Raw genomic sequence first — 15397 nt, 5'->3', positions numbered from 1 at the left:
TCATACACGAGGATAGTCATTACTAGTTCAAGGTGCTGTGTTTCAGCCTCTCAACAGCACCTCAGGTCTTCACAAGGGCTTTTGCCCTAGTATCAATTTGGGCTGACAAGAACGGCATTCGTCTCTTAAGGTACCTCAATGATTGGCTGATTCTAGCAGACAACCCTTCTTCAACACCGAGACAGACTACTCGAGTTTTGTCAGGATCTGGGATCATGGTAAATCTCGAGAAGTCGTCACTGCTCCTCTTTCAGAGATAGGTATACCTGGGTATGATTATAGACACCAACCTCCAAAGAGTCTTTCCATCAGATGACAGAGTACACAGTCTGAGGGATGGGCAAGTCTCATCCTCAGATGGGAAGATCTTCCAGCCTGACATTGGTTGTGCCTTCTAGGCCACCTAACATCCCTGGTCCGTCTTGTTCCCAACAGCGGTCTCTCCAATGGCGGCTGAAGTCCGTATGGAACTAGTATACCGGCTCCATGGACACTTTAGTCCCTATAGGACAGGATCAAATGATGGATCTTCAGTGGTTGGTGGCAGAGGAGAACCTCCTCTAAGGGCTAGACTTTCTTGTCCCTCGTCCAGACTTGATGCTCTTCACAGACGCATCAAAAGAAAGATTGGGGCCCCAGCTGCTCTAACACAGTCTCAAGCCTGTTGTCCGAGTCCGAAGGGTACCAGCACATAAATCTCCTAGAGATGAGAGCAGCCTTTCTAGCTCTCCAGCAGTTCCAACAGTTGCTGGTGGGTCACTCCATGGTGTTGATGAGCGACAACGCTATGGTACTTACGTAAACGAAGAAGGCGGGGTCCTTTACGCAGCCCCTATGCCATCTAGCAGTAGAGATGCTAAGATGGACAGAAAAATATTTGTGTCCCTATCAGCTTGCTTCATTCTGGGCAAGAGGAATGTGCTTACAGACAACCTGAGCAGAGCGACTTAGATAGTGGGTTCCGAATGGTCTTTGAATCCTCTTATAGCTAAAAAAGTCCTGACTGTGTGGTGTTGACTGACTGTAGACCTGTTCGCGACGTCCCTGAGCTTCAGGCTCTCCAGTCCCCTGCTATACTGCTCTCTAGTCCTAGACCCTTAGGCTCTATGGCAAAATGCATTCCAATAACGGTGGGACAACATCGACGTGTATGCCTTTCCCCCGTGCTTTCTGATGAGAAGGGTACTCAACAAGACCAGCGTATCCAACAACCTACTCATGATGCTCATAGCCCCGCTCTGACACCATGCCGAATGATTCCCGGACCTTCTGCAATGCCTAGTAGATCTTCCAAGAGAACTTCCTCCATGACAAGATCTACTCAAAGAACCACACATGAACATCTTCCACATGGCAGCTCCATCTCTTTGGCTTCATGCCTGGAGATTATCCAGTATCTCCTCTCTCAAAGAGAATTTTTGCAACAAGTTGCGGGAAGGATGTCTGGATACATATGGAAATCTCCAGCCTCGGTTTACCGGGCAAAGTGGACTGTCTTCTGTGGTTGGTGTCATGAAAGGGGTATCTCTCCCCTTGATGCACTATACCAACAATAGCGAAATTTCTTGTATACCTTCAGGAGGAAAAACTCCTCCCGGTCTCGACAGTGAAGGGCTATCACTCAGCCTTAAGCTTAGCCTTTAGACTGAAAGGAGTAGACCTTTCCTATTTGTTGGAGCTTTCTCTCCTCATACGAAGTTATGAGATCACTTTTCCCCAGTCGGAGATAAGACCTCCTCCTTGGAATGTGGTTCGCGTCTTGCGGTCCTTAAAGGGCCTGCCCTACGAACCATTACACCTTGCAACAGACCATAATCTCACTTTGAAGACTGCTTTCCTACTTGCTTTAACTTCTGCAAAAAGAATCAGTGAACTTCATGGTCTCTCGTATGACATTGCCCATTCTTGGGGATGGGGGAAGGTGACACGCGCCTTCATCCCTGAGATTATTGCAGACTCAAAATCCGGGGTACTGGACCCTAGATTTGGGCCCTTTCAGATTAGTAGTCTCTGTTCTGTAACCAATGACCCAGATCAACTGTTACTTTGCCCAGTGAGAAGTTTGAGATATTATCTTAAACGCACTGCAGCCACTCGTCCCCGGCTGGCAGCCCTCTTTATCAGTACAGGTAGAATTAAGGAGGTCACTAAGAATACCATCTCTGCCTGGATTCATAAAGTTATAGACTTGGCACTGAATCCTGATCCTCCTCCAGTTCGACAACCCAGAGCTCACAATGTCAGGGACATTAGTATGACCCGGGCCTCCAAACGCAACTCTTCTGTAATGTAGGTATTACAAGCGGGCGTGTGAAAGCGTCGGACAACCTTCGCCACCCATTACCTGCAAGACGTGACCCACAGGAATCTTGATATGTTTTCTATCAGTTTTGTGGTGGCTGCACAACAATTGATTTAAGAATACCTCAGGCTCTTTGTTGGACAAGTAGCAGATAGTTGAGGGCATTATTTACAGGGGATTAGTGTGGGATAAATGAATAAGAATGACTGGCTCTTTACTTTTCTTCATGTTCCCCTCTCTTGGGGAACAGCACCAAGGGTCCCTATGCAAGCTGGCTTCACCTGTCTGCAGGTAAGAGCCATTTCCCTTGTATAGCCAAGTATTGACTTTATACTTGTACACGTCTTCAATACCTCCCACGAGGTAGGCATTGGGAAACGTCTGTGTATTCCTGTTTTAAACTCGGAATATGCTTACCTAGATGTTCATATATAGTACTATCTCTCTCACAACCACACAGATTGCTCAGGCTGTTAGCAATACTCGTCTTATGTATCACTTTAGTGAGGTGTCAAGGTTTCCTCTGGCTTCAGTGAAACACAACAGAGAAAACCCAGGTCAATGACCAAGCCAGTGGTCAGACTTACCACCCTCCTAATGGGTGAGTCATCCCTATAAATCGCGTAAGGTTTGTTAGTGCAGAAACAAATGACAAATTTGGAAGTAATTCGTATATTTCCTAATTAGTACAGACTTGTAACTATTTATAGAAATTGTCCCGCCATCACCGATGTGAGTAGATGTAGATGTAGATAGCTGGGTACCCCCCAGGCCCCTACTACCCTCCCCTCTAATAATGGTTGGGTACGGTTGCCACCTCGCATTAAAGTCTTAATGGTTAACCTTCCAGCTCTGCTTAAGGATAATCCCTTTAAATAGCTACAGGTTTATGTAAGTTAGGAAAAATATAATTTTCAATATTAAACTTAGCCGGTGATCATATAAGCTGCAACTCTGTTGCTCGACAGAAAAACCTACGGTCAAAATACGCCAGCGATCGCTATGCAGGTGGGGGTGTACATCAACAGCGCCATCTGTCGAGCAGGTACTTAGTACTCCAAGTAAACAAAGAATCAATTTTCTCTCTGTCGGGCTACCGGCAAGACCTACTAATACGCTGTTACTAACTGGATTTGTTTTCACTACTATTTGGTGAAGTACACTATTCTAGTTTTGAGCTTTCGCTATGCAGGTGTTTTATCTTCATCTCAAAACTTGAACTCGTTTTGGATAGATTTAATTATGGTGACAAAGAGAGTATGGACTCTCTTTCACTTTTAAATGGCCGACCCTTCCCTTAGACGGAAGTGTGTTTAGGTTTTTAGTAATTTTGCTTAACACGTTATAGATCTATATATTTTATATCTCTCCGCCTTTATTAGGCCTCTTCGATTAACTTTCCATTTATTATAAACATATAAAAATAAATTTTTATGTTTTGTTATATGCGACCTTTCCTGATAGTAGGCGGTCCTAACTTGGAACCGAAGTTAATCAACGTTGAGCCCGTTATATCGTATTTAGCCTTTAAAGAATTTAAAACTTTTTAAATTTAATGTTTTATGAAAGAATTTCTTTGATAGTCTTCGTACTGTTTTCAAAGATGAACTAACGTTTAGTTTTTTAGACTACGCAGTTGTTGACGTTCAGGACGTTCAACATGCGCTCTATCGTTACGATAGAGAGAGAGTGTATCACGGTTTCACTTTGCAGTAAGAGTAAATCGATTCTGACGTTTCGTTCATTCTTTCTAGCTTAAATGTTTTAAATTCTAAATTAAAGGAACTTTTTATTTGGAAAACCTTTCAGTTTTTTCCTTTAGTCAAATAACATGTTATTTTGACGATATATAATTGGGCTCTTCTCTTAGGTGCGAAATCAAGAGAGAAAGAGAGAGAGAGATAGAGACGGAGGGAGAGAGAGGAGAGAAAACGTTCCGTTCAAGCGGGTAACGTTGTTCTCGTGTTACTCTCCTCCCTAGTCGCTGTACGGGGAAGAAGGTAAAACGTTTCTAGGGTTTTATTCTTGTCCCCAGGCTATGTGCGGTGAGAGATTGTAAACGTAGTTTATTTGAACTAGTGTTTAGTCTCTTTCCCAGCCACTGAATTTTTTATCTTTATATATGTTTTCTGTTTTTTGCTAGTATTAATGAGCTGCATTATACGACTGATTTCGTAATTACTACCTTTTAATGAAGGATAGAATTGCGTGTTTCAGGTAGAAATTTGTAAAAGTTTCGATTTCAGTGAAATAAGTGCAAAACAGAAAATCGAAGTGATAAAGTGATATGCGCAAAGTGTTACAGTGTTGCGTCCGAGGGTTCGTCTGTTCGTGCCTGTCGTTCACCTAGTCCGGGACCTCTTGCAAGCTCCCAAGCCCAGGGGAGAAGTAATGTCGAACGACTTATGGGTTCGTCAGGCCTTGATCAACGAACAGACGTTTCCCTCCGTGGTTTCGGGCGTATCTACCCAAGATCGCCCCACCCACACAAAGACGAGAGAGCCCATTTATTTCTCGTCTGCGGAAGAGGTTTCTCGTAAGAAACCATGGACCAAGATCTCGCAGCTTATTAAGCGCAAGTCGGTCCCTTCCGCGCAAGTCCAACGGCCCAGTTGTAGCCACTGGGTCAGTTCGGACTCGCTGCAGTCTTCCGACGACTGCTCACCTCCTAAGAGAGGCAAAGCGGTACCGCATCAGGCAGTCACACCGTCTGTTGCCGCACCTGCTCCTGTAGACCCTTAGTGGTCTTTGCTGCAGACCATGCAGTCTCAGTTAACGTCATTGATGCGGGACTTTCGTGCGGAGAAGGTTAACACTGCACCAACCTCTAGCCTACAACCAACACGGTTGTGCGTCCTGTGGACGCTGAGGCGACCTTCTGCCCCACTCCAGCTGAGAGAGTCCCGCCACCCATGCGTTCCAGTGTACCCTGCCAGCCGCATGTTGACGTTTAGTAACGCACGGAACCTTCAGTTGACGTTCGCGAGGTACAACAACAGTCTAAGTTGATTTGTTTTGACGCGGTGCGTCAACCTCCGCATTCTAGAGTTGTTTTGACTGCTCAGTATAGACAGTCAAAGCAGTCTCGAGTGAACACTGTATGTCCTCACGCACCTGTTGTGGTTGACAGTTCACTTGTTGACAGTTCACAGACTGTCAAGCAGTTACATGACGTTGCCTTCTGGTCTGCTACTAATGCACCAGTGAGAGACTCACTGAGATAACCTAGCTTTTATCGGACAAGGTTCCTGTAGATGAGAAAGTGCTGTTCTCCCTCCTACTGATATTCCCTTGAGGACTCTGTCATTTGGAGAGGAGCCTTAAGCTGCTTAGCCTCCTATGGACTTTAATTAAATCATGATGATTTTTTAAGGATCTTCGTCCGGATCTTGTAACTGCTGCTCCTCATTCGCCTAAACGTCAGAACTTACACTAGGCCTAGCTACTTCGAAGCCATTGTTTTTAAGCTAGTGCTCTCTCGCTCTCCTAGAGAGCGTTACGTTGGCTAGGCGACTGGTTTTTGCACCAGGAGGAGTTTTAGGGATACAGCCTTTTGATTTCCCTTCTTTTAAACTGGCTTATAGAGCGAGAGTCTGATAGGACACTAGAGAAGTTCTCGGCTTGGGAGTTCATGCCTCTGCCCAGATAGACTTCTCATTTCTGGTAGACTCGCCCTGGCGCCTAGCCAGGAGACGCTCCAAGTTGTTTACAGGACAACTTCTCAGCTTTTGTCAAGCCTTTGAAGTTTTGCTGTACTATTATGTCACACATAACTAGGCTTTCAGGGATGGTAATCGGTTCCGCCTCAGTCGCTAACCCCGTCTGTTGCCACACCTGCTCCCGTAGACCCTAAATGGGCTTTGCTGCAAGCCATGCAGTCCAAGCTTGCGTCCTTGATAGAGGACTTAAATGCGGAGAAGAACCTTCTGGCCAACAACCTTCCAACCGGTCGGTTGTGCGCCCTGTTGACGCTGAGGTAACCTACTCGCGTCTGCCAGTTGAGGTGGTTCCTCCTTCTGGCCAACAACCTTCCAACCGGTCGGTTGTGCGTCCTGTTGACGCTGAGGTAACCTACTCGCGTCTGCCAGTTGAGGTGGTTCCTCCACCGATGCGACCCAGTGTGGGTTGCCAGTCGCACGTTGACGTTAAGCGACGCTCGGAGGTGGTTGTTGACGTTCAGGACGTTCAACAACCAGCAGAGGTGACTTGTTGTGACGCAGTGCGTCAACCTCAGCAACCCGGTAGGGTGTTGACTGCACAACCCAGACAGTCTAGACAGTTTCGGGTTGACGCTGTACTTCCTCGCGCACCCATGGTTGTTGACAGTTCACAGACTGTGCAGCAGTGCCATGATATTGCGTCCGGCTCCGTCACGCATCCACCAGTGCGACCGGATTCAGCGAGTCAGACGTTGCCCACTCCGTTGCCGTTTCCTCATCAGTTTCGGATGAGGAACCCTCTGATGAGGACGTTGCTGAACAAGACGATCAGCCCCCAGCCCTGCTATCCATCCAGAAGATGCTGAAGAAGGAACGCTGCCCAGTCAGGCTGTGGATGAGTCTGGTAGGGACACTGTCATCCGTGGATCAATTTGTGTCACTAGGAAGACTACACCTCCATCCTCTTCTATACCATCTAGCTTTTCACTGGAAAAAGGACAAGACGCTAGAAGCGGTCTCGATCCCGGTTTCCGGAAAGATAAAGTCTTGTCTGACTTGGTGAAAGGACTATATCAACCTTAGAGAGGGTCTTCCCCTGACTGTTCAGACTCCCAACCACGTTCTCTTCTCGGACGCATCGGACGTAGGCTGGGGTGCGACATTAGACGGTAGGGAATGCTCGGGATTATGGAACTCTAGTCAAAGGACAGTGCATTTCAACTGCAAGGAGCTACTGGCAGTACGTCTGACCTGGAAAAGCTTCAGGTCTCTCCTTCAAGGCAAAGTGGTGGAGGTGAACTCGGACAACACCACGGCTTTGGCGTACATCTCCAAGCAAGGAGGGACCTACTCTCTGACATTGTACGAGATCGCAAGGGACCTCCTCACCTGGTCAAAAGGTCTAGACAGATCACTAGTAACGAGGTTCATCCAAGGCAACTTGAATGTCATAGCAGATTGTCTCAGTCGGAAGGGACAAATAATTCCAACAGAATGGACCCTCCACAAGGATGTATGCAAGAGACTTTGGGCCACCTGGGGCCAGCCAACCATAGATCTCTTCGCAACCTCGATGACCAAGAGGCTCCCAATATTTTGCTCACCAATCCCGGACCCAGCAGCAGTTCATATAGATGCCTTTCTACTAGATTGGTCACATCTAGATCTATATGCATTCCCTCCGTTCAAGATTGTCAACAAGGTACTGCAGAAGTTCGCCTCTCACGAAGGGACAAGGTTGACGCTAGTTGCTTCCCTCTGGCCCGCGAGAGAATGGTTCACCGAGGTACTTCGATGGCTAGTAGACGTTCCCAGAACACTTCCCCTAAGGGTGGACCTTCTACGTCAGCCACGCGTAAAGAAGGTACACCAAGGCCTCCACGCTCTTCGTCTGATTGCCTTCAGACTATCGAAAGACTCTCGAGAGCTAGAGGCTTTTCGAAGGAGGCAGCCAGAGCGATTGCTAGAGCAAGGAGAACATCCACCCTTAGAGTCTACCAATCGAAGTGGAAAATCTTCCGAAACTGGTGCAAGTCAGTATCCGTATCCTCGACCAGTACCTCTGTAACTCAAATAGCTGACTTTCTCTTATATCTGAGGAAAGAACGATCTCTTTCAGCTCCCACTATCAAGGGTTACAGAAGCATGTTGGCATCAGTCTTCCGTCACAGAGGCTTAGATCTTTCCAACAATAAAGATCTACAGGACCTCCTTAAGTCTTTTGAGACCACGAAGGAGCGTCGTTTGGTTACACCTGGTTGGAATTTAGACGTGGTACTAAGATTCCTTATGTCAGACAGGTTCGAACCGCTACAATCAGCCTCCCTGAAAGATCTCACCTTAAAGACTCTTTTCCTGGTATGCTTAGCCACAGCTAAAAGAGTCAGTGAGATTCATGCCTTCAGCAAGAACATCGGATTCTCATCTGAAACGGCTACATGTTCTACAACTTGGTTTTCTAGCCAAACACGAGCTGCCTTCTCGGCCTTGACCAATATCGTTCGATATTCCAACTTATCGTATGGTTGGAAATGAACTAGAAAGAGTCTTATGTCCTGTAAGAGCTCTTAAGTTCTTTTTAAAAACCTTTACGAGGCCCGTCTGAAGCTTTATGGTGTTCAGTTAAGAATCCATCTTTGCCTATGTCAAAGAATGCTTTATCCTATTTTATCAGACTGTTAATACGAGAAGCTCATTCCCATCTGAATGAGGAAGACCAAGCTTTGCTGAAGGTAAGGACACACGAAGTTAGAGCTGTCGCAGCTTCCGTGGCCTTTAAACAAAATAGATCTCTGCAAAGTATAATCGACGCAACCTATTGGAAAAGCAAATCAGTGTTCGCGTCTTTTTATCTTAAGAATGTCCAGTCTCTTTACGAGAACTGCTACACTCTGGGACCATTCGTAGCAACGAGTGCAGTAGTGGGTGAGGGCTCAACCACTACAATTCCCTAATTCCATAACCTTTTTAATCTTTCTCTTGAAATGTTTTATTATTGTTTTTGGGTTGTCCGGAAGGCTAAGAAGCCTTTCGCATCCTTCTTGATTTGGCGGGTGGTCAAAGTCATTTCTTTTGATGCCCCAGTGCTTGGCTTAATGCCTAAATCCCATATTCAATTCAATTCAATTCAATTCAAAGTCATTTCTTGAGAAGCGCCTAGATTAGAGGTTTTGATGAGGTCCTGTTGTATGGGTTGCAACCCTTGGTACTTCTGATCTTAGGGGTCGCTCAGCATCCTAAGAGGATCGCGAGGCTCCGTAAGGAAGACGTACTTAAAAAGGCAGAGTAATTGTTCAAGTCAACTTCCTTACCAGGTACTTATTTATTTTATGTTTGTTATTTTGAATAACTGCTAAAATGAAATACAAAATACTTAGCTCATAATAATGTAAACATGTAATGCTGGTCTCTACCCACTCCCCTGGGTGTGAATCAGCTTATATGATCACCGGCTAAGTTTAATATTGAAAAATGTTATTTTTATTAATAAAATAAATTTTTGAATATACTTACCCGGTGATCATATATTTAAGGACCCTCCCTTCCTCCCCAATAGAGACCCAGTGGACCGAGGAGAAAATTGGTTCTTTGTTTACTTGGAGTACTAAGTACCTGCTCGACAGATGGCGCTGTTGATGTACACCCCCACCTCCATAGCGATCGCTGGCGTATTTTGACCGTAGGTTTTTTTGTCGAGCAACAGAGTTGCAGCTTATATGATCACCGGGTAAGTATATTCAAAAATTTATTTTATTAATAAAAATAACATATTACTTCTAAATTTGTTATTTTTGCTCCTCAAGAGCAAATTGCATTGGCATAACTATGCAATTCTAAGTTCTTTAAGTTACAAGGCTTGCCTCAACCATCCTGCAAGTTCTATATTGAAGGTTAAATTGATGGTTGCTCACCACTCAACAGGCTGTTATTTGTTCCTACACGTAATACAAACTATTGACCCTTAATAGGCTTATGACTTCAGCAAGGCTGGAAACAGCCATTCCAGCTTTGCTAGTCTTCCTGTACTCCTATTTAAGGATCCAGGTTTGTATAGTTAGGAAAAATTTAAATTACTGTTAAAAATTTGTGATATTTGAATGTATGTACAATGCACATTGTTTGTTTTTATTTACAAATAGTGAACTTATGAAATGTTTACTTTTTCTCATTTCAGGATTAGTGTGTCAGATTTGAAGCCCATTTGTAGTGTATTCTAGTGCTCTGTTTTATATGAAGGCATATTTTTCAAATAGTAAATCAACATTGAAATATGTCATAACCTAAATGATGACTGATGACAGTGACCTTAGAGTTCATGCCTTTTGCTATGTTCAGCCATACACTTTTTGCTGACAACCACTAATAAATTGGTCAGCTCCCAAGCAACAACTACATGCTCGATGTCTGAGGAAAGGCGGCAAAAAAGTAAGTTGAAATAATGTATAGTTATCCCTGCTTTTTATGAATATTTCAGGTTTTAACATGTTCTGTCTTTCCCTTTTAATATTACAAGGAATTTGTTTTATTTAATTGTTATGTCGAAACATGATAACATTGTATACAGGTAGCTCATACTAAGAGGAAATATTCACAGGTTAAAAGCAGTACCGATTGAGAAACTACGGGTAGAGAGTTATTGGGTCCTTTGACTGGCCAGACAGTACTACACTGGATCCCTCTCTCTGGTTACAGCTCATTTCATCTTTGCCTATACATACACAATAGTCAGGTTTATATATATACATGTGTGAAAACATTCTTAATGTTTATGTATATATATAGATATGTTGTAAGTTTCCTTTTCAGTGTTCTGCTGTGCGTGTGATAACGTATACAGCTGGTTCTCAAGATACTTGAGCAAGGCTGGGGAACCTTCCCTTCCAACCTCTACCCCCCTCGTCCATCGGTCTTCCCATCGGCAGATAACCTGCCGTTGACTCAGCAGGGGAATCATCATTGTTTGAACCCTCCTCGTTCAACTGGTGTCTTCACCTTTCCCTCTTCCACGGGGAACATATGGATTACTGAGGGAAGGGTGTTTGGCCTTTCAGAGCTTGACTTTGGTTTTTCTCTTCCCAAGGCCATTCACTTTTCATGGGCTTCTGACAGTATGCTAATGGGGGGGAGCACCTTTCCCATTCGCGGGTTAGGTTACGCTTCCGATTGTTTTTCTTAATTATTTAAGTGAAATTATGATTGTTTGTAATTTAGCTTTTCAGCTTCTTCACCACTGGGAACACTCCCATCGGAGGATCAGTGGTCCTTCCAGTTAGTGAATATTCTTAGCTTGTTTTATTACAGTTACTCTCCGCTCTCCTTCTCCTATCGATGTCGACTGGGGAAGAGAGTGCGCAGTTCTTATTTCATGTTTGTTCCCTCGGTGGACTCCTTTCCCGTTGCGGACTCCTTTCCTGTTGCGGACTAGGTCTTCCTCCCAGGGAAGTTTTTTGTTGCATAATTTATTTTATTTTTCCTCAGTTAACAATGCAGTTATTCTTTGTTTGACTAAGAGAGTCGACGAAGTAGAGCTGTTCCCTTCATGCCTAGGAATCTGATGTCACTGCCGGCCCCCAGAGGGCGTCATCAGCGACGTCATCCCTTCTTAGAAGTAAGCCTATGGCAGCTCCTGATCAGCACTTCATCTTTGAGGAACTAGCTCCGGCTATGCTTCCTCAGGCAGCGCTCTTGGCAGATCATCTTAGAGTGCTGCCAGGAGGTTCGCCTCCAGGTGTTAGACTACTTTCCCTTCTGAGGGAGAGTTTTCCTCCCTATGTGTGGGGCTGTTTCTCCCTTCCGAGGAAGAATTTCCCTGCATCTTCATCACATCATCGACTCCGACTGCTGTTGCTGTCTTCGCCTAGACTATCCTCCCCCCTGGCTGAGTTTCTCTTCCTTCTGGGGCGAAGCATAGTCTTATGCATGTCTCTCCTACGAAGTGATCACTTCTCACATTCACGAGAGGGGTAACTATAGAGACTCCTCTCCGGAGGATTGCTACTGCTGAAGGTCAGCTTGCTGATCCACCGGCCCTCAGGGTCGTCATCAAAGGGCGTCCTCCCTTCTCCTTAGAAGTACGCCGTCATCTCCACTGAAGAGATGCCTCTTTGGTTCTTCAGCAATGCAGCCTTCCTCTGCAGAGGAGCCTCCTCTTCCTTCGTCTTCATGCCTGTTCCTGGACCTTCTAACCACGCTGCAGCTAGTCTTCGGACTTTGGTCCTGGACTCTTCTATGGATCATTCGTGATCCCCATCGGTGGATGTTCCCCCTTCCAGAGGGCACATCCCGATTCCTGATCGTCCACCTGCCGACCTACCATCGCTGTTCCTGTCTCTGGTATAGCCTTTTGAGGTCCTTCCTAAGTGGGCAGCTGCGCCCCAACGCTCTCCAGCGCGCCATTGCCTGCAGTGCACCAGCGCTCATCAACATCTGGTCAGGGCCAGCCTGCTCCTTCACGCTTTCCAGAGCGCCCGTGTGCTCCACCCCAGCTCGTCAGCGCTCTACAATGATTCGGCGTTCGCCTGACTTACAGCCTTCTCCTGCTTGTTCTCAGCACCCTCTAATGCCCCAGCGATCTACCGATCGCCGGCAATCTCCAGTGCAGCCTTGCCATTCCAGGGAGCAGTGTTTGCCAGCTCACCAGCACTCGCCAGCCTACCTACGATTGCCAACGCAACTGCGCTCTCCAGCTCGAGCTAGTCAGCGCTCACCACAACCACTGCGCGCTCCTGCGCAACCTCGTTCTTCGGCTCGCCAACGCTCTCCTGCACAACAACGCTCTCCTGCACGACAACGCTCTCAAGCCGCAGCGCTCTCATGCATGCCAGCACTCCACTGGGCATCAGCGCTCTTTAGCTCCCCAGCGCTCACCTGCGCACCAATAGCTGCTCTCCGGGCTCTCCTGCGTATTCTAAGGAGACTGTGCAACTCTGCGCAGTGTCTTACTGGGCTCCAATGCTCTCCTGCCCGCCCGGGCTCTCCTGTGCATTCTAGGGAGACTGCACAGTGCCTTACTGCGCGCCAATGCTCTACTGCGGACTTGTGCTCACAGATCCAGTGCTTGCCAATGCACCAGCGCTCGCCAATGCACCAGCACTCGCCAGAGCTCCAGTGCTCACCTGCGCGCTTGCCTGCTCGCCAGGACTCTTCTGCGCATTCGTCGGAAACTGCGCACCAGCATCCTTTTGTGCACTGCCGTACTGCACACCAGCACTCTCCTGCCATTTCTCTTAAAACTGAGCACCAGGATCATCCTGCATGCTAGCGCTCTTCTGCTCACAAGCGCTCCCCAACTCGACAATGGTCCAGTACTCTCGTGCGCTCTCGCTCGAGAGGCCAAAAGAACGAAAAGGAAAACTTTTTGACAGGTCACCATTGTCCCATTCCCCTCCCCGCAAATGCATTACAGCACGCCCGCCAGGAAAAGAGGAAAGAGGCTTCACAAAATGGTTCAAGATCCCGAAGATTCCATCTTCCAAGGCGGATCAACCGCATTTACTATCGGTCGAGACTCCTCACAGGGAACCCTTGGTCTCTTTCTTTTCAGGAGGTTTTTCTGACAGTATCTCTGTCAGCAAACACAATCTGGACATTGCAAACGGCCTATCATTAGCGCGCCAATCTCTAATAGCCAGATCACCGATCACTAGTTCACCGACTGCAGTTCACTAGTCCGCCGATTGCCGATTTCAAGTTCATCTTCCACCAATGAGAAATCATCAACAGACTGATCACTAGATCACCTCTTGCTGATCGCTACCTCGCCAATCGCAAGATCGCCAATTGCTAGCTCATCTTTCTGTGATCATTGACTTCCAGTCTTGCGAATTGCTAACAATCTCCGATTGCTAGCATGCCGATCGCCGATTACTAGTCAATAACCAGTCATCAGCTTGCTAATCACTAGCTTGCTGATCACTAGATTGCTAATTGCCAGCTCGTCTTTTTTCGATCATCGACCTCAGCCCGCTGATCTCTGACTAGCCAATCGTCAGCTTGCTCATCTCTAGATCACCGATCGCCAGTACTCGATCAAACGCTGATCATCAATAGCTCACTTATCACCAACTGACGATCATTAAACCATTCTGCTGTCTCTCAGGGCTCTCCAAGCCGATCACCAACTCATTAATCACCAACCTTCCTTGGGTGACTGACCAGACAGTCTTCATCTGCCTCTCAGTTACTATCTTCGGCTCAGATATTCCGATTCACCGATCGTCAGCATTTCATTGTTCACAGCATGTCGTCACTCAGATTTACTAGTCAACCTCTGCCCGTGGTTCCCTAGATTGGAAGGCAAACAACACACTTGTCGTTACTTGCTGTTTGCCATCACACCAATCCACTAAAGTGATCAACAGCCCCCATCAGGAGCTTGTCGACAGGTGACTACTCACAAGCACACTCAAACTGCACGATAGCCACGATACCCAACCGTTACCCATTGGTTAACATTTGCCAGACCGATGCTGTTCTAAGGAATAGCATCAATCCCGTCAGGGCACATGGTAGAGTCAAGCGTTGCCTTACACACTTCTATCAGTTAAAGGAGTTCTCTCACAGGGAAGAATCCTTTCCTCCACGAGTCAAGACCCTCGCGTCAACAATCTCCTATGCGAAAGGATCCACAAGAAGCTGTCCCTTTGTGTCGATGTCCACACCATGTTGGAGAAGTTTGGACAAGGAGTAAGATCACAGGTCTTCATGTGCACTCTGGACCTAAAGGATGCATACATCTAGGCCCAAACCATCCATCTTCTAGGAAGTATCAGAGATTCAGTCTAGACACCGTCTTAATGAGAGAATGCCTTGACGCAGTCGTGTGGTTTCTTCATATTGTTGAAGAATTGTGACGGGCAAGAGGGCCATCTTCGGATAGAATTCTAAAGGATAGGGCAAGAGTATCACGTAAGGCTTTGCTCACCTCTAATAAACCTTAGTCCCTCACTACAAAGGATAAAGCTAACCTCTCTTAGGCTATATCTTTGCCTGATTTGATGGAGGTTCCACATAAAACAGAGTTATCAGGTGCACCTGTAGTGGGGAAAACACCAAAACCTAACAAATCACCACCTGTCAATAGGAAAAGAGAGAGACCTCCATATCTCTCACCCCCATCCATTAAAAACACCAAAGTTATGACATCAATTAGATATGATGTTCTGCCTGTTGATATTTCAGATCAACTTGAAAACTTCTTGAATTAATCTAAAATTCAAGTTGAGGTCCACCATCCCCCACAAGAATTAATTAAGAACACTGAAAAGGCTAATGTAAAACCTAACTTATCAAGACCCACACTTAAGAAGCCTATTGAAAATATTGTCAAATCATAAACTGTCAATGGAAAAACCTCATCAAAGATGTCTTTCAGAAAATAATAAATAGTTTTTTGGGCTCAGCCATGTCGTCCTGATGGAAGGTTCCTTTAGGTAGC

The 15397-nt window shown here is 46.1% G+C and overlaps 1 long non-coding RNA gene across 1 annotated transcript in view; it reads left to right on the top strand.

The window, feature by feature from the left end:
* The window catches only part of LOC137632033 (uncharacterized), a 163957-nt gene that overhangs the window by 23016 nt on the left and 125544 nt on the right, over positions 1–15397 (top strand). The window contains exon 2 of the long non-coding RNA XR_011042002.1: positions 10136–10386. This is a non-coding gene — a long non-coding RNA (uncharacterized lncRNA). The remainder of the gene's footprint in view (positions 1–10135; positions 10387–15397) is intronic.

Source organism: Palaemon carinicauda, chromosome 40, assembly GCF_036898095.1.
Source record: "Palaemon carinicauda isolate YSFRI2023 chromosome 40, ASM3689809v2, whole genome shotgun sequence".
Lineage (NCBI taxonomy): Eukaryota > Metazoa > Arthropoda > Malacostraca > Decapoda > Palaemonidae > Palaemon > Palaemon carinicauda.
This window is presented reverse-complemented; position numbering and strand designations above follow the sequence as displayed.